This window comes from Engystomops pustulosus, chromosome 5 (genome assembly GCF_040894005.1).
Source record: "Engystomops pustulosus chromosome 5, aEngPut4.maternal, whole genome shotgun sequence".
Taxonomy (NCBI): domain Eukaryota; kingdom Metazoa; phylum Chordata; class Amphibia; order Anura; family Leptodactylidae; genus Engystomops; species Engystomops pustulosus.
This window is the reverse complement of record NC_092415.1, coordinates 13271456-13296196: the sequence shown is the minus strand read 5'-3', so window position 1 is coordinate 13296196 and position 24741 is coordinate 13271456.

The following is a 24741-nucleotide window of genomic DNA, read 5'->3' as shown; positions in this document are numbered from 1 at the left end:
ACAATCATTCACATCACAAGAGCAGCATTCAATAACCTGGTCCATTCAGTGATTCATTCATTCATTAATTCATTCACATTATCTTATCAGGGTTTAATAATCCGGTTCATTCAATTCATTCATTGTATAATTATGTATATTAAGTCCCCGGGTTATGTACCGGATAGGTTCTGTAGGCTTGTTCTTAAGTTGAGTTTGTATGTAAGTCGGAACCGTATACTTTATTATTGTAACCGCAGTCAAAATTTTTTTGGTCTCTGTGATAATTAGATTTTAAAAATGTTGGATTGTCATAAGAACCAGGAGTAACAATAAATCTTAATTACAGGCACTATTGATATCCGTTATAGCTGATTATTGTAGCCTAGGACTAAAGTAGAGTAAATTACCAACATCCAGAGGTCCGTTTGTAACTAGGGGTCGTATGTAAGTTGAGTGTTCTTAAGTAGGGGCCTGCCTGTATTACATTATCAGGATTCAACTACCTGGTTCATACATTCATTCATTCATTTATGCATTTATTCATTCACATTGTATCATTAAGACTTGGGATTCTTCTTCATTCCCACGTTCATTCATTGTGCAGTTATTTAACAATTTCATTTTTACTACATTATCAGCATTCACCAACCTGATTCATTCATCTTTCCTTCATTCTTTCATTCTGACACCAAAGTAATAAAGATAATGATTTGTATGGGCACAGTACATCACTACTACTCCTATCCTGTATATATAGGATCAGTCCAGTACTACTACTCCTATCCTGTATATATAGGATCAGTCCAGTACTACTACTCCTTTAATTTATATATGGGCACTGCACAGTACTACTACTCCTATCCTGTATATATGTACACAGCACAGTACTACTACTCCTATCCTGTTTATATGGGAACTGCACAGTACTACTACTCCTATCCTGTATATTTGGGCACAGAACAGTACTACTACTCCTATCCTGTATATATGGGCACAGCAGATGTACTACTACTCCTATCCTTTATATATGGACACAAACAGTACTACTACTCCTATCCTGTATATATAGGATCAGTCCAGTACTACTACTCCTTTAATTTATATATGGGCACTGCACAGTACTACTACTCCTATCCTGTATATATGGGAACTGCACAGTACTACTACTCCTATCCTGTATATTTGGGCACAGAACAGTACTACTACTCCTATCCTGTATATATGGGCACAGCACAGTACTACTACTCCTATCCTTTATATATGGACACAAACAGTACTACTACTCCTATCCTGTATATATAGGATCAGTCCAGTACTACTACTCCTTTCATTTATATATGGGCACAGCACAGTACTACTACTCCTATCCTGTATATATGGGAACTGCACAGTACTACTTCTCCTATCCTGTATATTTGGGCACAGAACAGTACTACTACTCCTATCCTGTATATATGGGCACAGCACAGTACTACTACTCCTATCCTTTATATATGGACACAAACAGTACTACTACTCCTATCCTGTATATATAGGATCAGTCCAGTACTACTACTCCTTTCATTTATATATGGGCACTGCACAGTACTACTACTCCTATCCTGTATATTTGGGCACAGAACAGTAATACTACTCCTATCCTTTATATATGGAAACAAACAGTACTACTACTCCTATCCTGTATATATGGGCACAGTACTACTACTCCTATCCTTTATATATGGAAACAAACAGTACTACTACTCCTATCCTGTATATATGGGCACAGCACAATACTACTACTCCTATCCTGTATATATAGGCACAGCACCGTACTACTACTCCTATCCTGAAAATATGGTCACAGCACAGTACTACTACTCCTATCCTGTATATACGGTCACAGCACAGTACTACTACTCCTATCCTGTATATATGGGCACTGCACAGTACTACTACTCCTATCCTGTATATTTGGGCACAGCACAGTACTACTACTCCTATCCTGTATACACGGTCACAGCACAGTACTACTACTCCTATCCTGTATATATGTACACAGCACAGTACTACTACTCCTATCCTGTATATATAGGCACAGCACAGTACTACTACTCCTATCCTGTATATATGCGCACAGAACATGTACTACTACTCCTATCCTGTATGTATGGACACAGTACAGTACTACTACTCCTATCCTGTATATATGGGCACATCACAGTACTACTACTCCTATCCTGTATATATGGGCAGAGCAAAGTACTACTACTACTTCTATCATGTTTATATGGGCACAGAGCTTGTACTACTACTCCTATCCTGTATGTATGGACACAGTACAGTACTACTACTCCTATCCTGTATATATGGGCAAAGCACAGTACTACTACTCCTATCCTGTATATATGGACACAACTCAGTACTACTACTCCTATACTTTATATATGGGTACAGCACAGTACTACTACCCCTATCCTGTATATATGGGTACAGCACAGTACTACTTATCCTACTCTGTATATATAGGTACAGCACAGTACTACTACTCCTATCCTGTATATATGGGCACAGCACACTACTACTACTCCTATCCTGTATATATGGGAACAGCACAGTACTACTACTCCTATCCTGTATATATGGGTACAGTACAGTACTACTACACCTATCCCGTATATATGGGCACAGCACAGTACTACTACTCCTATCCTGTATATACGGTCACAGCACAGTACTACTACTCCTATCCTGTATATATGAGCACAGCACGGTACTAATACTCCTATCCTGTATATATGGGCACAGCACAGTACTACTACTCCTATCCTGTATATATGGGAACAGCACAGTACTACTCCTCCTATCCTGTATATATGTACACAGCACAGTACTACTACTCCTATACTGTGTATACGGTCACAGTACTACTACTCCTATCCTGTATATATGGGCACAGCACAGTACTACTACTCCTATCCTGTATATATGGGCACAGCACAGTACTACTACTCCTATCCTGTATATATGGGCACACTACTACTACTCCTATCCTGTATATATGGGAACAGCACAGTACTACTACTCCTATCCTGTATATATGGGTACAGCACAGTACTACTACTCCTATCCTGTATATATGGGTACAGCACAGTACTACTACTCCTATCCTGTATATATGGGCACAGCACACTACTACTACTCCTATCCTGTATATATGGGAACAGCACAGTACTACTACTCCTATCCTGTATATATGTACACAGCACAGTACTACTACTCTTATCCTGTATATATGGGAACAGCACAGTACTACTACTCCTATCCTGTATATATGGACATAGCACAGTATTACTACTCCTATCCTGTATATATGGGTACAGCTCAGTACTACTACTCATATCCTGTATATATGGGCACAGCACAGTACTACTACTCCTATCCCGTATATATGGGCACTGCACAGTACTACTACTCCTATCATGTATATATGGAATCAGCACAGTACTACTACTCCTATCCTGTATATATGGGTACAGCACAGTACTACTACTCCTATCCTGTATATATGGGCACAGCACACTACTACTACTCCTATCCTGTATATATGGGAACAGCACAGTACTACTACTCCTATCCTGTATATATGTACACAGCACAGTACTACTACTCCTATCCTGTATATATGGGAACAGCACAGTACTACTACTCCTATCCTGTATATATGGACATAGCACAGTATTACTACTCCTATCCTGTATATATGGGTACAGCTCAGTACTACTACTCATATCCTGTATATATGGGCACAGCACAGTACTACTACTCCTATCCCGTATATATGGGCACAGCACAGTACTACTACTCCTATCATGTATATATGGAATCAGCACAGTACTACTACTCCTATCATGTATATATGGAATCAGCACAGTACTACTACTCCTATCATGTATATATGGAATCAGCACAGTACTACTACCCCTATCCTGTATATATGGAATCAGCACAGTACTACTTATCCTACTCTGTATATATGGAATCAGCACAGTACTACTACCCCTATCCTGTATATATGGGTACAGCACAGTACTACTACTCCTATCCTGTATATATGGGTACAGGACAGTACTACTACTCCTATCCTGTATATATGGAATCAGCACAGTACTACTACTCCTATCCTGTATATATGGAATCAGCACAGTACTACTACTCCTATCCTGTATATATAGGTACAGCACAGTACTACTTATCCTACTCTGTATATATAGGTACAGCACAGTACTACTACTCCTATCCATGCTATACTTTTGGTGCTGTGTACTAATACCTTGAAATGAGAATATCCCAGTATTTTCTATGAGACCCCCATCACTATGCACCTGTAATTCTGGCAGGGAGCCATAGTCCCCATCATGATGTGTTTGCTCTTCCCTGACCCTGATCCGTGATCTAATCCCCAGATTTTTGTTAATTTGCCGGCGAATAAACTAATGAAGTGGAAACTGTTAATGTGCAGTGACAGGTGCACTTTAAGTGGCAGAGATAGAATGAGCGCTCGCCTCTGCCTGACTTGTCACTGGCAATCACAGATAACGTGAGGGACAGCCTCAGGCCTCCCAGAAAACCACCAGCACAGATCCAGAGCGCGAGGAAATGTCTTATCACCTGCAGGGATGAGGGAAAAAACCAATCAATGTCAAGGGGAAGTCAACTCCAACTGCGGAGAGGCCGGAAAGTTACTGGGAAGTCTCCACAAAGGGCTCCTCCGGGGGCTCCGAGAAGTGGATGGACCTCCATCCAAACACATCTTGTCTTAGGATTCAAAGAGACATTGGATAAAATGTAGCAAAAGAGAAGACACTGATGTAGAAGACATCATTGACCATGAAGATGGTCTTCACTAGGTTTATGTCGGTGGTCCGTGCCGACCCTTGTGTTACCTCCTCAGCTCAGCTAAGACTTCATCCAGCAGCATCCTTCTTCATCTGGTGCCCGCAGTCCAGCTGGTGGTTACCATGCTTTATGATCAGTTATTCTCTATACAGAGACCACTTCAAGGTAGCTACCTGGTGGTATCCTTGCAGCAAAGTCTGAAATACTGTAAAGGGGTTAAAGGGTGAAGATTAAGCTGTCTCCTTTTTCGGGACCACTTCAAGAGGTAGTAACATTAAGGTCTACTTGCTGCAAAGCTTGAAATACTGTACTCTGGTTAAAGAGTGAAAATTAGCCTGTCCTCTATACTGGGAGCACTTCGAGAGGTAGCGACCTGGTAAGTCTGAAATATTGTGCAGATGAAAAAGGTAAAAAATTAGTATATTCTCTATTCCAAGACCAGTACACAAGGTAGCAACCTGGTGAGCCTGAAATATTGTCATTTGTAATAAGGTAAAAATTAGTATATTCTCTATACCAAGACCAGTACAAGAGGTAGCGACCTGGCGAGCCTGAAATATTGTGCAGTGGTAATAGGGTAAAAATTAGTATATTCTCTATACCAAGACCAGTACAAGAGGTAGCGACCTGGTGAGCCTGAAATATTGCACAGTGGTAAAAGGGTAAGAATTAGTTTTTTGTCTATACCAAGACCAGTAGAAGAGGTAGCGACCTGGTGAGCCTGAAATATTATGCAGTGGTAAAAGGGAAAGAATTAGTATATCCTCTATACCAAGACCAGAACAAGAGGTAGTGACCTGGGAGTGTCCTTCCAGCAAAGTCCACAATACTGTACAGCTGCTAAAGAATGAAAATTAGACTCCCTTCAAGAGGTAGTGACCTGGCAGTCTACTTTCAGCCAAGCCTGAAAATCCCATTTTAGTGCAGATCTTAGACTTTTTGTGTTGGGACAAGGTCAATTTGCAGGAATTAACATTGAAAACCTGGGACAATTTTATGACACATAAGGCTGTTGATGAATATGGTGGGATGGTAGTGTTACTTGAAGATCCGAGGCTGCCCAGCAAGATCTCAGCACCTTTTATGTGCGAGTCTAATACTGGTGTCTTTTGATATCTTCAGGCTTTAGGACCCAGGGGCTTCTGTTCTCTTGTCTGTACAGTGGCGCCCCTGAGTATACGGCAGAATTGGATGTATATACTATATGTAATGAATCTTGTATGTATACCCCATAAGTGATGGGTCTGTAGCCACACGCTATGTATGGGGCAGTTTCCGACCACCCCGGCACGCTTCCTCATCTGCTGCACAAATAGACACATCCTGTTAGTCATGAGTGTCACTAACCTTTCCTTCTCACATTTGTCATCCATCCTGTTATTCCCTTTCTGTAGAAGGACAAATCTTCCCCCGACAATGAAACAGCAAAGTTGGAGAAGATGACAGCAAAGTCTGACTCCCCTCTCAATCTCCGCAGTGGAGATAACACAATATTGTTTATTACCGGAAAAAAACTAAAAAAAACCTTTATAATTATCAAGCAAATTAATCATAGAAAACTTTAACAACCAGCGCCAGGTAGCTGCTGTAAAGCTGTAGGCTGACAATTCCAACCAATCAGTTGAATTATAAAATTCTGGCTGCCGGCACCCACCTCTAGAGGGAGCTATTACACAGGGATCTACTAACTAGTGGCCACACTCAAGGTTTAAGGGGTTTCATGCTGGTACTAGGTCTCTGTAAGTTTCCCCATGTGTTTTAAACTTGAAGCAAAGCAAAGCTCAACCCAATTTATGAAAGTGAAAGTTTTTATAAATCCACAGTACAAGCGACTGCAACAAACTTTTTTTTTATACATCTTTTATATCGCCTTGCTAGAGTAACAGCGATAGGTTACATAGTAGTCTATGAGGAGGAGAGGGGGGGAGGACCTGGATTAGAGAGGAGAGATACTGCTGTAGCTAATAAAAAGTTTCTATATGACTTAAAGTGCTTTATCCACATCAGTACAGGTTGTGTCTGCTATGATTTTACTGATGAGTTGGAGAGAGAGGCACAGATAAAGGATGTTGAAGCTGATAATAAGTTACTATCTTACCCCAAGTGGTTTATTCACATCATTGCAGGTCAGCACTTTTCTATTCTGTTCTATATGACCCTGTTGATGCTCTTCAGTGTGAGAGAGGAGAAGCCAAGGCACAGATAATAGATGTTGAAGCGGATAATAAGTTACTATCTTACCCGAAGTGGTTTATTCACATCGTTGCAGGTCAGTATGTTTCTATTCTGTTCTATATGACCCTGTTGATGCTCTTCAGTGTGAGAGAGGAGAAGCCAAGGCACAGATAATAGATGTTGAAGCTTATAATAAGTTACTATCTTACCCCAAGTGGTTTTCTCACATCATTGCAGGTCAGCACTTCTCTATTCTATTCTATATGACCCTACTAATGCTTCTGAATGCGAGAGAGGAGAGATCAAGGCACAGATAAAGGATGTTGAAGACCATAAGTTATAATCTTACCCCAAGTGGTTTATTCACACCATTGCAGGTCAGTATGTTTCTATTCTGTTCTATATGACCCTGTTGATGCTCTTGATTGTGAGAGAGGAGAGACCAAGGCACAAATAATAGATGTTAAAACTAATAAGTTGCTAACTCACCCCCAGTGGTTTACTCACATAATTACAGGTCAGCACTTCTCTATTCTGTTCTATATGACCCTCCTGACATTTATGAATGCGAGAGAGAAGAGACCAAGGCACAGATGATAGATGTTGAAGATAATACGTTACTATCTCACCCCAAGTGGTTTACTCACATCATTGTAGGTCACTATTTCTCTATTCTGTTCTATATGACCCTGTTGATGCTCTTGAGTGTGAGAGAGAAGAGACCAAGGCACAGATAATAGATGTTGAAGCTTATAATAAGTTACTATCTTACCCCGTGTGGTTTATTCACATCATTGCAGGTTAGTACTTCTCTATTCTGTTCTATATGACCCTGTTGATGCTCTTGATTGTGAGAGAGAAGAGACCAAGACACAGATAATAGATGTTGAAGCTGATAATAAGTTACTATCTTACCCCATGTGGTTTATTCACATCATTGCAGGTTAGTACTTCTCTATTCTGTTCTATATGATCCTGCTGATGCTTATGAATGCGACAGAGAAGAGACCAAGACACAGTTTTTGAATATAATACTTTACTATCTCACCCCAAGTGGTTTATTCACATAATTACAGGTCAGCACTTCTCTATTCTGTTCTATATGACCCTGTTGATGCTCTTGATTGTGAGAGAGAAGAGACCAAGGCACAGATAATAGATGTTGAAGCTGATAATAAGTTACTATCTTACCCCATGTGGTTTATTCACATAAGTACAGGTCAGCACTTTTCTGTTCTATATGACCCTGTTGATGCTGAAGTGATTGACAAGTGTTTGCATCAGACTCCCCTATACTTTCTATGTGCAGCGTGTGAATCGAGAATTAGAGATAGAGGCTGCGTGTAGTATTGCAGCTCAGTTTTGTGAGCAGTGATTGGGGCTGAGCTGTAATACCACAAACAACCTGAGGACAGGTGTGGCGCTACAGACATCCTGCATAGTCCCTAATCACCAAATACATGATATCCACAAATGGTGATCTGTCAGCAGATCGGGTCCATCATGTGATTTTACTTTGGTTTTAGGGGCTTTTTATTCTTCTTCTTGTCCATTTCACATCAGTGTACAGTATTTGCTGAAACTATTCCAAGTAGCAGATCTTGCGGTGTCTGAAAAAAATGACTAAAAATCGATCATCCCAAGAGCGCTGCCTCCTGCCCCGCAGCAGCACATGAGACAAACACATTAAATCCACAGCAACATGAATAATTCAGCAGTGCGGTATATACAAGCCTATCATCATAAATTATACTCACATGTCAGTCCTCCCAGAGGGGGCTGTATATAGATACTGCCAGAGGAGCAGGACTTAAAGGCAATGGTCACCATTCAAAAATCTTACATCCAGAATGGATTCATTTCTTAATATATTATCAAAAAGGTATGAGATGAATTAGAGATACAAAGCTCGAAACCTCTGCATAGACCTCAATCTAAATATAACACGCTGCCAACACTAGGGGGAGCTGATGTGCACTGTATATTCAGCATAGTAATAACACCAGATATAGTAATCTCCTGAGCTTCCCCTAGTGGTGGCTGTATATACAGTATGTAGTAATCTCCTGACCTCCCCCTAGTGGTGGGGTGTATATGCAGTATGTAGTAATCTCCTGAGCTCCCCCTAGTGGTGGCTGTATATACAGTATGTAGTAATCTCCTGAGCTCCCTCTAGTGCAGGCTGTGTATACAGTATGTAGTAATCTCCTGAGCTCCTCCTAGTGATGGCTGTATATACAGTATGTAGTAATATCCTGAGCAGCCCCTAGTGGTGGGGTGTATACAGTATGTAGTAATCTCCTGAGCTCCTCCTAGTGATGGCTGTATATACAGTATGTAGTAATATCTTGAGCAGCCCCTAGTGGTGGCTGTATATGCAGTATGTAGTAATATCTTGAGCAGCCTCTAGTGGTGGCTGTATATACAGTATGTAGTAATCTCCTGAGCTCCCCCTAGTGGTGGCTGTATATACAGTATGTAGTAATCTCCTGAGCACCCCCTAGTGGTGGCTGTATATGCAGTATGTAGTATTCTCCTGAGCTCCCTCTAGTGATGGCTGTATATACAATATGTAGTAATCTCCTGAGCTCCTCCTAGTGGTGGTGTATATACAGTATGTAGTAATCTCCAGAGCTCCTCCTAGTGGTGGTGTATATACAGTATGTAGTAATCTCCTGAGCTCCTCCTAGTGGTGGTGTATATACAGTATGTAGTAATCTCCTGAGCTCCCCCTAGTGGTGGTGTATATACAGTATGTAGTAATCTCCTGAGCTCCTCCTACTGGTAGCTGTATATACAGTATGTAGTAATCTACTGAGCTCCCCCTAGTGGTGGGGTATATACAGTATGTAATAATCTCCTGTGCTCCCCCTAGTGGTGACTGTATATGCAGTATGTAGTAATCTCCTGAGCTCCCCCTAGTGGTGGTGTATATACAGTATGTAGTAATCTCCTGAGCTCCTCCTACTGGTAGCTGTACATACAGTATGTAGTAATCTTCTGAGCTCCTCCTAGTGGTGACTGTACACACAGTATGTATTAATCTCCTGAGCTCCTCCTAGGGGTGGCTGTATATACAGTATGTAGTAATCTCCTGAGCTCCTCCTAGGGGTGGCTGTATATACTGTATGTAGTAATCTGTGCTCCCCAAAGTGGTGGCTGTATATACTGTATGTAATAATCTCATCAGCTCCCCCTTGTGGTGAGTATATATACAGTATTTAGTAAATTCCCAAGCTCCGGCTAGTGGTGGCTGTATATACATTATGTAGTCATCTATTGAACTTCCCCATGTGGCGGTGTATATACTGTATGTAGTAATCTCCTGAGCTCCCTAAATGGTAGCTGTACATAGAGTATGTAGTAATCTACTAAGCTCCACCCAGTGGTGGCTGTATATACAGTATGTACAGTAGTATTCTCCAGAGCACCCCCTAGTGGTTGCAGTATATGCAGTATGTAGTAATCTCAAGAGCCCCCCGCCCTAATGGTGGCTGTATGTAGCCATTTCTGTTATTGCAATGTTATGACAATAAATTAAAATACAAGGTCTAATTTTGTTTCCAGAAACAGCGCCACTCTGGCCTGTGGGCTGTGTCTGGTACTGCAGCTCCGCTCTTTTCAGATTATTGCTGCAATAACATGTACCTGGTAGAATAACTCTTATTATGCAGTGGAATTTTTGACATTTTCTTTCCTTGAGGAGATATTGGAACAAGTGTTTGGTCACGTTGACCTTTTCTAAGTCTGATGTCAGTGTAATAGTACAACATGACTTATAACCAGTCACCGCTCTCCTGCAGTGTTTGATATGTGGATAAAGGACCTCCTGGATTCTACAGACTGCGGGAAAAGCTGCTGCATTTCTTCTTTAAAAAATACTCCAGCCGCCCCATCTTATTTATTTAGGGGGTTTTGGGATGTGTCATATTTGGGGTCTTTTCTGGAGTGTGCAGTACTTTAGGTGGTCTGGGGTCTTAGGTACTTTGGGAAGACTAGAAAAGGTTTTAGTATTACAGAAATACTGGTCTGGGGTCTGTATAGTGTATTAGGCTTAGTTCTGGTCTGTACTACTTTAGGGGTCTGGTCTGAAGTCTTTTGTACTTATTAAGGGGTCATGCTCCTTGGTCTGAAGCCCTTAAAGTTTTCAATAAACTTGTTCCATTACACATGTCTCTGTATGTGCATGTATCTGTGTATTTGCCTCCTTATATATACAGACACAACTTCCTGTTTCTCACTCCTTCAGTCTGTCCTTGTGGTGTCACCCCCGTTGCATCTCTCTCTCTCACAGTCCGTCTTGCTGACCGACACATGGAGAAGAGGAGGGAGCAGGATAACCTCCTGCTGCAGCTCCTCCTATTCATCAGAGCTTAGACATGTAAACAAAGATCCACAGAGAGTTAGACAGCGCTAAAGTAAGTAACAGGAATGCTGAATCACATGATGAATATTCAGGGATTATTATTAAGGCAGTAAAGACACATAGGCAACTTATGTAAAAGAGTGGCCAACACCTTTAAGTGGATCTGATCTGGGGACTGTAGTACTTTAGTGTTTTTGGTCTGGGGTCTGTAGTTCTTAACAGGGTCCAGTGTCTATTGTACTTTAGGGGTTCTGGTTTTAGGGGTGTTTGTGAACAGAAGTTTTTTTTATTAGTTTTAAAGGGGCTGGCCTCTCTTTTACATAAGGTGCTTGTGTGCCTTTACTGCCTTAATAATAAACCCTGAATGTTCATCAAGTGATTCAGCATTCCTTCTATTCACATTTGCCCTGTGTACAGATTCTCTGTGGATCCTTGTTTACTTCTGATGAATAGGAGGAGCTGCAACAGGAGATTATGACTCGTCCTGCTCCCTCCCCTCTTCCTTCAGTGAGAAGAACTATGAGAGAAAGAGGCACAGTGGGTGACGCCATTAGGACGAAAGGAATGAAACACAGAAAAATTGTCCACCCCCTTTAAGCCTTGGTAGGGAGTATGGATAGCTCTAGGGTCTTTATTGGATTAGGGTTTCTGATCTGTGGATTGTATTGATTTAGGGGGTTCTGTTGATCTGATCTGTATTTTTTTAGGGGATTTGGGAAATAAACGAACCCTTTGTTAATATATAGAACCTGCATTTGTATAGGGGTCTAGCCTGGGGTCTTTATTCCGTAATCATTCCTGTCTGAGGTTAAGGGTTTTTCCAGTATAAATGGGCAGGGCATGAGGATAAATATATGATTGTTTGGGGTCTGACCTCTGAGACCCCCAGCTCCCAGGTAGAATGTGTCGGGGGGATGTCCTCCTGAGTTGTATTATTGGTGACTAGGATTTCCAGTATTTGGAGTTATCCTGTTTTTAACCCCTGGTGGGCCATACAGTAGATAGAGATTCTGTTCTGTACTGGACTATGAGAGTCAATAGCGCCATTATTGCTGAGCACACATTGAGACGAGTGCAGTTCTCGCTGCCTGGTGACACAATGTTACAGCTTCTCACATGCTTATAAATAATGGCAGACTGCTGGCTCCCCCTGTCAGAGCCCATTACCTTCACATCTGTCAGTAAGTGGACGCACTACCCGAGGATGCGCCTCGCTGACATGACATGGCAGCAGCCAACTGTGAACCTCTCCATATCTGATCGCTGAATCCACGAGCAAAATGCAAACCAGGGGACAGTCGTACTCAGCTCCACTGCTTAGTGCCGCGCTGTCACTGGCAATACAATCATGGATTCAGCAAAGGCATTTAAAGAGGCTTTACATGAAAATGACTTCACATCTGCCTTCACAGCCCGCGCTTCAATACATCCTCCTATTGTTCTCCATCTATGTGTTTCCCTGGTAACAGACTACAAACACATTCAGTGTTGTCTGATATTGCAGTCACACTCCCTAATATCTGTACTTTACCATAATATACCAAAAATAGAAACCACACTACTCTGGGTGGGTATGGAGACACACAGGTGGCTACAAAAGGTGTAACCATATGAGAAAAATTCGGTCCAGTCCGCCGTCATAATCCATGTTTTATTGCTCCAATTCTTCAATAACACAATGGGGCTTATTTACTAAGGGTGGTAAATTGCACTTTCGTCCAACTGTTCACCGTTTATGGGATTTGCGCAGCTTTGACAGGTATTTAACAGGTGTCTGCGCTGGGATCGTGTGGCACGTGATCGGATTGTGGCGCAGCTACGCTGCTTTCATGTGACAGAAATTAGGGGGCGCTGCTGTCGGACAATCCGACTGATTCGGACTGAGCGCAGGATTTAAGATTCAAATTGTGTCGCAAGACAATGCACTTACATGCTCCAGGAAGAAGAAGGTGAACTCCTGGGACCTGAGCAGGGAAGCGACACATGCAGGATATTGGGCGCACGATCTTAGTGAATCGTGGCACAGCGCATTATACACGGACAATGCACTTACATGCTCCAGGAAGAAGAAGGTGAACTCCTGGGACCTGAGCAGGGAAGCGACACATGCAGGATATTGGGCGCACGATCTTAGTGAATGGCGGCACAGCGCATTATACACGGACAAGGCACTTTGGGTGAACTCCTCGGAACGGGTAAGTAAAAGTGCCACCCGAAAGTGCAATGTCCATCCACAATGCACATCTGCCGCGATTCACTAAGATCGTGTGCCCAATCTTAGTCGCGATCCTCCGACTGCTCACCCCCCTGATTTCTGTCGCATGGAAGCAGCGCAGTTGCGCCACAATCCGATCACGTGCAACACAATCCCAGCGCAGGCACCTGTTAAATACCTGTCAAAGCTGCACAAATCCCGAAAACCATGAACAGTCCGATGAAAGTGCGATCCGCGACCCTTAGCAAATAATCTGCATAGAAGTGGAAGTGGATCCGCGTGGAAGTGGAACATTATTTAAAAAATGTTTTAAAAAATGTCCCTTTTATTCATATACACTTAGTTATGCTGTTACAATTCAACAGACTATAACTCAAATAATGTACAAATATCTATCTATACTGAATAATGTATAGATCCTGGTTCATGAACAGAATGCAATAATATACAGTAAAGTAAAATAAAATAAATAATGTACATATATCTACCTATCTGTCTATATACTAAATAATGTATAGATCTTGGTTCATGAAGAGAATGCAATAATACAGTAAAGACTGACACATACACAGTAGATCAGTACAAGGGGAGGAGTAGCTGTGTTTAAACATAAATTTGCTTTGAAGGGCTATGATGCCCCCTATGGGACACAATAATGGCTGCCATTGGTGGATGACTCTGAGAGGGGAATTATAACAACTCATTGTAAGAAATGAACGGCAGGATGTGACACATGACAAGTTGTGTGTTACACGTGTTCTTACGTGTATGAATAGCCGTATTGTCTCTACAACCAACCAAAAGATGGACCCTAAGAAGAATAAAGACCCCCGGGGGCCATCATTGTAATATTTAGCCTTCTGCCCCTGGATTGGAAGACTTGTGAAGCCATTAACTCAGTTATCGAATTTAAAGGGAATGTTCACTGATAAATATTTCGGTTTGCTGTACTACCGAGTGCAATCCCTTTAATATTCCATTCCATTTCAGATAATCCATTTCAAGCTGGAAAAATTCCAAACGTGCTGGAATTAAGAAAAAGACATATTTGCAACATTTTAACAATTTTCACTGTGCTCATCAAATGACACATCCCCTTCATTCTCTTAGTCACAGAGGCCCCAAAGTATTGGTAAGGTTTTAATACCTTGAGTTTTTATTGATATTCATTTTAGGAAATATCCAAAATCTGATCACTTTTTTGCTAATTTTTAAGGGGAAAAAAACAAAAGTTAGGCCATTGTGACCTCTATTATGGAGTTTACCTGTGGGAGTTATTTCTATATTTTATTTGTCCATTTTTGCATGCAGATATAACTATTTGTTTTAATGTGTTCTATGGAAAGTTTATTTCTTTACATTTTTAAAGGAAATCTACCGTCAAAATCCATTAAAACCAGAGACATTACTCATAGATCCGGGCACCGGACTATGGGAATCTTCTTATATTTATTATCCATGGCCTCCTTACTTCTAAAATCAACTTTTAAAATTATTCCAATGAGCCTAAAGGGCTCTGGGGGGGTGTTACAGCTTCAGTAATGGAAACACATAAGTTACCAAAGACACTTTAGAAATTAAATATATCTTTCATATCCACCTTCAAAACCAATGATTATTAAAGGAAACCTACCACCACAAATCTACCTATAAAGGTAGATTGGGTGGTAGGTGGATCAATGGGACGTGAGGATAGCCCTTTTAAGGGCTAATCCTCACGTCCCCTCACTTTTTTGGTAACTTTTATTCCACATATATTTAAATTTACTTATGCGGCTACCGGGGCGTGGAGTAGCCGCATATGAGATTACATGAGGCGGCTACTCCACGCCCCGGTAGCCACTTTACCCCTCCTACTCACCCATCTTCGGCGCGCAGCTCCGCATAGCTGCGCGCCCTCGTCCGGCGACCCTGCCGTCTGCGCATGCGCAGAAGAGCAGGCCCGCGCCTGCGCACTCACTGCTCCGAAACAGGCGCGGGCCTGCTCTTCTGCGCATGCGCAGACGGCAGGGTCGCCGGACGAGGGCGCGCAGCTATGCGGAGCTGCGCGCCGAAGATGGGTGAGTAGGAGGGGTAAAGTGGCTACCGGGGCGTGGAGTAGCCGCCTCATGTAATCTCATATGCGGCTACTCCACGCCCCGGTAGCCGCATAAGTAAATTTAAATATATGTGGAATAAAAGTTACCAATAAAGTGAGGGGACGTGAGGATTAGCCCTTAAAAGGGCTATCCTCACGTCCCAATGATCCACCTACCACCCAATCTACCTTTATAGGTAGATTTGTGGTGGTAGGTGCCCTTTAACTACAAAGCATCCATAACATAATACTAAACATCAAACTAATTTTGCAATTATACTTGACTATAAAATGTCATTATTTTGAGTCTGCGGTGCCTATGGTGACCTATGTGTTTCCTTGGTTACAGACTACAAACAAAGCTTATGTTGTCTGGTTCTGTAGACAAACAGAGAGGGTCCGAATGTAACAACACTCCCTTTTCCATATGCCTGGTAGTAGCAGAGCTGGATATATACACATTTGGACAAAATAGTTGACCCCCCTCATTTAAGAAAGATAAACCCACAATGGTTACAGAATTAACTTGTATCTGAGAATTATACATTAAATTTCTATCAAAATTAACAAATGAAAGGCAGTAGAGAGGAACGAGTATACTCGAAACGGCTTGTTGCTCGGACGAGTATTTCCCCTGCTCGAGATCGAGCATTTACTTAAGAAAACACAGTGAAGAACAATGAAGAATAGAATAAAAACAGTGAACACAGGATCATTTAAGTGAAGAACACAGTGAAGAACACAGTGAAGAACACATTGCAGATGTTTCGGTACATCTGCTTACTTATTGGAAGACGCGCTCCAAACGGTGTTCTTCACAATAGTATATGAAGAACATTATGTGTGAAGAACACATTGAAATGAGTTGTTTCCATACATCTGCAATGTGTTCTTCACACATATTATTCTTCATATACTATTATGAAGAACACCGTTCTGCACGCTTGTCTTCCGATAAGTTAGTAGATGTTCGGAACATCTTCAATGTGTTCTTTCAATGTGTTCTTTCAATGTGTTCTTTCAGTGAAAAATGCTCGATACGAGCACCCGAGCTTCGGCAAAAGTACCTCTCGAATAACGAGCACTCGAACATTGGGAAAAGTTCGACTAGAACATTTTAGTGCTCGCTCATCTCTACAAGGCAGACATTGCTTGTCATCTATGGCCTGGATAGAAATGTTGGTTCTCCTCAACTTAATATTTTGTTGCACAACCTTTTGAGGCAATCATTGCAATCACACGATTTCTGTTCTTGCCAATGAGCAGGTATTTTGGGGCATTCTTCATGAGGGTCTGCGGTTCAGAGCCGCCACTAAGAAGTTTGGGGCCCCTGACTACCAAATTTTGTGGGCCCCCCACCCACACATAATGATAATTCAGTCCTGTGAGCAAAGCGAGTTCCCTGCACCTGGGAAAAGAGGAGGGTTTATGTGACTTGGGGCCCCTTCTCCTCCTTGAGGGCCCCCTGAACACAGTCACACTAAACCCCCTGATGGCGGCCCTGCTGGGGTTTGAAGGATTTCAGCTCCTTCCAAAAATGCTCAATAGGGTCAGAACTCAGAAACCATTTCAGAATAGTCCGGTGTTTTCCTTTTAGCCATTATTGGGTTTTTGGCTGTGTTTTGGGGTTATTGTCCTGTTGCACGACCCAACAGGTCTTTTTTTCTCTCTAGAATCCCTTGGTAGTCTTAAGATTTCATTGTAACTTTCATTGTAACTTGCACAGATTCAAGATCCCCTGTGCCAGATACAGTAAAGCAGCCCCAGAACATAATGGCCTCCTCCATGTGTCACATGAGGGACAGTGGTCTTTTCAAGATATGCTTCATTTTTTCGTCTGTGAACATAGAGCTGATGTGCCCTGCCAAAAACTAAAATTTTGGTCTCATCTGTCCAGAGGACAGGCTTTGTGGCTTGTTATCATATACTTTAGCAAATTCCAATATTGCTTTTTTATGATTTGTTTTAGGCAATGGTTTCCTCCTTGGTCGTCTCCCATTAAGTCCATTTTGACTCAAACAACGACGGATAATGCAATCTGACAATGATATTACTTGACGTTCACCTTTCGTCTGTGTAATTAGTTGTCAATGTTCCTCCTGGGAAGTTGGCTGCAGCCCCAAAGACCTTAAACATTGGGATAATATGTGCAACTGTAATCACAGGAACAAACACAAATTTGCTTGGAGATCTTATAACCGTTACCTTTAACATGCTTGTCTATAATTTTTAGCAACTGAGACAACTCTTTCCTTTGCTTTGGTTCATGTTGAGTGTGGTACAATGTCCCCATATAGCACAGTGAGTAGCTGTACCCTATATACAGCACAGTGAGTAGCTGTACCCTATATACAGCACAGTGAGTAGCTGTACCCTATATACAGCACAGTGAGGGGCTGTACCCTATACACAGCACAGGGAGTAGCTGTACCCTATATACAGCACAGTGAGTAGCTGTACCCTATATACAGCACAGTGAGTATCTGTACCCTATATACAGCACAGTGAGGAGCTGTACCCTATATACAGCACAGGGAGTAGCTGTACCCTATATACAGCACAGTGAGTAGCTGTACCCTATATACAGCACAGGGAGTAGCTGTACCCTATATACAGCACAGTGAGGAGCTGTACCCTATATACAGCACAGTGAGTATCTGTACCCTATATACAGCACAGTGAGGAGCTGTACCCTATATACAGCACAGTGAGTAGCTGTACCCTATATACAGCACAGTGAGGAGCTGTACCCTATATACAGCACAGTGAGTAGCTGTACCCTATATACAGCACAGTGAGTAGCTGTAGTCCTATATACAGCACAGTGAGGAGCTGTAGCACTATATACAGCACAGTGAGTAGCTGTACCCTATATACAGCACAGGGAGTAGCTGGAGCGCTATATACACCACAGTGAGTAGCTGGAGCCCTATATACAGCACAGTGAGTAGCTGTAGCCCTATATACAGCACAGTGAGTAGCTGTACCCTATATACAGCACAGTGAGTAGCTGTAGTCCTATATACAGCACAGTGAGGAGCTGTAGCACTAAATACAGCACAGTGAGTAGCTGTACCCTATATACAGTACAGTGAGTAGCTGTAGCTCTATATACAGCACAGTGAGTAGCTGTACCCTATATACAGCACAGTGAGGAGCTGTACCCTATATACAGCAAAGTGAGTAGCTGTACCCTATATACAGCACAGTGAGGAGCTGTACCCTATATACAGCACAGTGTGGAGCTGTACCCTATATACAGCACAGTAAGTAGCTGTAGCCCTATATACAGCACAGTGAGTAGCTGTAGCCCTATATACAGCACAGTGAGTAGCTGTACCCTATATACAGCACAGTGAGTAGCTGTACCCTATATACAGCACATGGAGTAGCTGGAGCGCTATATACACCACAGTGAGTAGCTGGAGCCCTATATACAGCACAGTGAGGAGCTGGAGCCCTATATACAGCACAGTGAGGAGCTGTACCCTATATACAGCACAGTGAGGAGCTGTGCCCTATATACAGCACATTGAGGAGCTGTACCCTATATACAGCACAGTGAGTAGCTGTAGTCCTATATACAGCACAGTGAGGAGCTGTAGCACTATATACAGCACAGTGAGTAGCTGTACCCTATATACAGCACAGTGAGTAGCTGTACCCAATATACAGCACAGTGTGGAGCTGTACCCTATATACAGCACAGTGAGGAGCTGTACCCTATATACAGCACAGTGAGGAGCTGTACCCTATATACAGCACAGTGAGGAGCTGTACCCTATATACAGCACAGTGTGGAGCTGTACCCCATATACAGCACAGTGAGGAGCTGTACCCTATATACAGCACAGTGAGTAGCTGTACCCTATATACAGCACAGTGAGGAGCTGTAGTCCTATATACAGCACAGTGAGTAGCTGTACCCTATATACAGCACAGGGAGTAGCTGTACCCTATATACATCACAGTGAGGAGCTGTACCCTATATACAGCACAGTGAGGAGCTGTACCCTATATACAGCACAGTGAGTAGCTGTACCCTATATACAGCACAGTGTGGAGCTGTACCCTATATACAGCACAGTAAGTAGCTGTAGTCCTATATACAGCACAGTGTGGAGCTGTACCCTATATACAGCACAGGGAGGAGCTGTACCCTATATACAGCACAGTGTGGAGCTGTACCCTATATACAGCACAGTGAGTAGCTGTACCCTATATACAGCACATTGAGGAGCTGTACCCTATATACAGCACAGGGAGTAGCTGTACCCTATATACAGCACAGTGAGGAGCTGTACCCTATATACAGCACAGTGAGGAGCTGTAGCCTATATACAGCAAAGTGAGGAGCTGTACACTATATACAGCACAGTGAGTATCTGTACCCTATACACAGCACAGTGAGGAGCTGTACCCTATATACAGCACAGTGAGGAGCTGTACCCTATATACAGCACAGGGAATAGCTGTGCCCTATATACAGCACAGGGAATAGCTGTACCCTATATACAGCACAGGGAGTAGATGTACCCTATATACAGCACAGGGAGTAGCTATACCCTATATACAGCACAGTGAGGAGCTATACCCTATATACAGCACAGTGAGTAGCTATAGCCCTATATACAGCACAGTGAGGAGCTATACCCTATATACAGCACAGGGAGTAGCTATACCCTATATACAGAACAGTGAGGAGATGTACCCTATATACAGCACAGGGAGTAGATGTACCCTATATACAGCACAGGGAGTAGCTGTACCCTATATACAGCACAGTGAGTAGCTGTACCCTATATACAGCACAGTGAGTATCTGTACCCTATATACAGTACAGTGAGTAGCTGTTCCCTATATACAGCACAGTGAGTATCTGTACCCTATATACAGTACAGTGAGTATCTGTACCCCTATATACAGTACAGTGAGGAGCTGTACCCTATATACAGCACAGTGAGGAGCTGTACCCTATATACAGCACAGTGAGGAGCTGTACCCTATATACAGCACAGTGAGGAGCTGTACCCTATATACAGCACAGTGTGGAGCTGTACCCTATATACAGCACAGTGAGTAGCTGTACCCTATATACAGCACAGGGAGTATCTGTACCCCTATATACAGTAGAGTGTGAATGCTCAGCTCTGATACTATTCTCCAGCAGTAACAACACGGAGGGGCCATTCCCTTTATAATCTGTAATGAATGGCTGGAAGGGCTGCCAGTAATGCTGCGCCCGGCGCTCGCTTCCCTTCTGTGTTTCTGGGCTCCCAGCAGGTTGGTGTCAAAACTGCAATTTAATTAGTAAATCACAGCAACCACATAACCTGGCACAGCCTCGAATAATAATCATCTGCCTCCTGTGAGTGTCGGGAATTCTGGATTCTACTGTATTCATTCCAAGCCTGAGCAATCCCAGGAATTACATCAAGACCAAGAATTCATACAACATTGAGGCTCAGATAATCGGGACTCGGAAACTCAATTGTATCAAAAGCATTCCCATTCACAGAAGAGATTTCCATAGAATCCATTGTAACTAATATAAATCTTATACAAAATAATTCACACATTATTATAGTAGTTATATTCTTGTACATAGGGGGCAGTATTATAGTAGTTATATTCTTGTACATAGGGGCAGTATTATAGTAGTTATATTCTTGTACATAGGGGGCAGTATTATAGTAGATATATTCTTGTACATAGGGGGCAGTATTATAGTAGTTATATTCCTGTACATAGGGGGCAGTATTATAGTAGTTATATTCTTGTACATAGGGGGCAGTGTTATAGTAGTTATATTCTTGTACATAGGGGTCAGTATTATAGTAGTTATATACTTGTACATAGGAGGCTGTATTATAGTAGTTATATTCCTGTACATAGGGGGCAGTATTATAGTAGTTATATTCTTGTACATAGGGGGCAGTATTATAGTAGTTATATTCCTGTACATAGGGGGCAGTATTATAGTAGTTATATTCTTGTACATAGGGGGCAGTATTATAGTAGTTATATTCTTGTACATAGGGGGCAGTATTATAGTAGTTATATTCTTGTACATAGGGGGCTGTATTATAGTAGTTATATTCCTGTACATAGGGGGCAGTATTATAGTAGTTATATTCTTGTACATAGGGGGCAGTATTATAGTAGTTATATTCCTGTACATAGGGGGCAGTATTATAGTAGTTATATTCTTGTACATAGGGGGCAGTATTATAGTAGTTATATTCTTGTACATAGGGGGCAGTATTATAGTAGTTATATTCTTGTACATAGGGGGCAGTATTATAGTAGTTATATTCTTGTACATAGGGGGCTGTATTATAGTAGTTATATTCCTGTACATAGGGGGCAGTATTATAGTAGTTATATTCTTGTACATAGGGGGCAGTATTATAGTAGTTATATTCCTGTACATAGGGGGCAGTATTATAGTAGTTATATTCTTGTACATAGGGGGCAGTATTATAGTAGTTATATTCTTGTACATAGGGGGCAGTATTATAGTAGTTATATTCTTGTACATAGGGGGCAGTATTATAGTAGTTATATTCTTGTACATAGGGGGCAGTATTATAGTAGTTATATTCTTGTACATAGGGGGCAGTATTATAGTAGTTATATTCCTGTACATAGGGGGTAGTATTATAGTAGTTATATTCTTGTACATAGGGGGCAGTATTATAGTAGTTATATTCTTGTACATAGGGGGCAGTATTATAGTAGTTATATTCTTGTACATAGGGGGCAGTATTATAGTAGTTATATTCTTGTACATAGGGGGCAGTATTATAGTAGTTATATTCTTGTACATAGGGGGCAGTATTATAGTAGTTATATTCTTGTACATAGGGGGCAGTATTATAATAGTTATATTCTTGTACATAGGGGGCAGTATTATAGTAGTTATATTCTTGTACATAGGGGGCAGTATTATAGTAGTTATATTCCTGTACATAGGGGGTAGTATTATAGTAGTTATATTCTTGTACATAGGGGGCAGTATTATAGTAGTTATATTCTTGTACATAGGGGGCAGTATTATAGTAGTTATATTCTTGTACATAGGGGGCAGTATTATAGTAGTTATATTCTTGGACATAGGGGGCAGTATTATAGTAGTTATATTCCTGTACATAGGGGGTAGTATTATAGTAGTTATATTCTTGTACATAGGGGGCAGTATTATAGTAGTTATATTCTTGTACATAGGGGGCAGTATTATAGTAGTTATATTCTTGTACATAGGGGGCAGTATTATAGTAGTTATATTCTTGTACATAGGGGGCAGTATTATAGTAGTTATATTCTTGTACATAGGGGGCAGTATTATAGTAGTTATATTCTTGTACATAGGGGGCAGTATTATAGTAGTTATATTCCTGTACATAGGGGGCAGTATTATAGTAGTTATATTCTTGTACATAGGGGGCAGTATTATAGTAGTTATATTCTTGTACATAGGGTGCAGTATTATAGTAGTTATATTCTTGTACATAGGGGGCAGTATTATAGTAGTTATATTCTTGTACATAGGGGGCAGTATTATAGTAGTTATATTCTTGTACATAGGGGGCAGTATTATAGTAGTTATATTCTTGTACATAGGGGGCAGTATTATAGTAGTTATATTCTTGTACATAGGGGGCAGTATTATAGTAGTTATATTCCTGTACATAGGGGGCAGTATTATAGTAGTTATATTCTTGTACATAGGGGGCAGTATTATAGTAGTTATATTCTTGTACATAGGGGGCAGTATTATAGTAGTTATATTCTTGTACATAGGGGGCAGTATTATAGTAGTTATATTCTTGTACATAGGGGGCAGTATTATAGTAGTTATATTCCTGTACATAGGGGGTAGTATTATAGTAGTTATATTCTTGTACATTTGGGGCAGTATTATAGTAGTTATATTCTTGTACATAGGGGGCAGTATTATAGTAGTTATATTCTTGTACATAGGGGGCAGTATTATAGTAGTTATATTCTTGTACATAGGGGGCAGTATTATAGTAGTTATATTCTTGTACATAGGGGGCAGTATTATAGTAGTTATATTCTTGTACATAGGGGGCAGTATTATAATAGTTATATTCTTGTACATAGGGGGCAGTATTATAGTAGTTATATTCTTGTACATAGGGGGCAGTATTATAGTAGTTATATTCCTGTACATAGGGGGTAGTATTATAGTAGTTATATTCTTGTACATAGGGGGCAGTATTATAGTAGTTATATTCTTGTACATAGGGGGCAGTATTATAGTAGTTATATTCTTGTACATAGGGGGCAGTATTATAGTAGTTATATTCTTGGACATAGGGGGCAGTATTATAGTAGTTATATTCCTGTACATAGGGGGTAGTATTATAGTAGTTATATTCTTGTACATAGGGGGCAGTATTATAGTAGTTATATTCTTGTACATAGGGGGCAGTATTATAGTAGTTATATTCTTGTACATAGGGGGCAGTATTATAGTAGTTATATTCTTGTACATAGGGGGCAGTATTATAGTAGTTATATTCTTGTACATAGGGGGCAGTATTATAGTAGTTATATTCTTGTACATAGGGGGCAGTATTATAGTAGTTATATTCCTGTACATAGGGGGTAGTATTATAGTAGTTATATTCTTGTACATAGGGGGCAGTATTATAGTAGTTATATTCTTGTACATAGGGTGCAGTATTATAGTAGTTATATTCTTGTACATAGGGGGCAGTATTATAGTAGTTATATTCTTGTACATAGGGGGCAGTATTATAGTAGTTATATTCTTGTACATAGGGGGCAGTATTATAGTAGTTATATTCTTGTACATAGGGGGCAGTATTATAGTAGTTATATTCTTGTACATAGGGGGCAGTATTATAGTAGTTATATTCTTGTACATAGGGGGCAGTATTATAGTAGTTATATTCTTGTACATAGGGGGCAGTATTATAGTAGTTATATTCTTGTACATAGGGGGCAGTATTATAGTAGTTATATTCTTGTACATAGGGGGCAGTATTATAGTAGTTA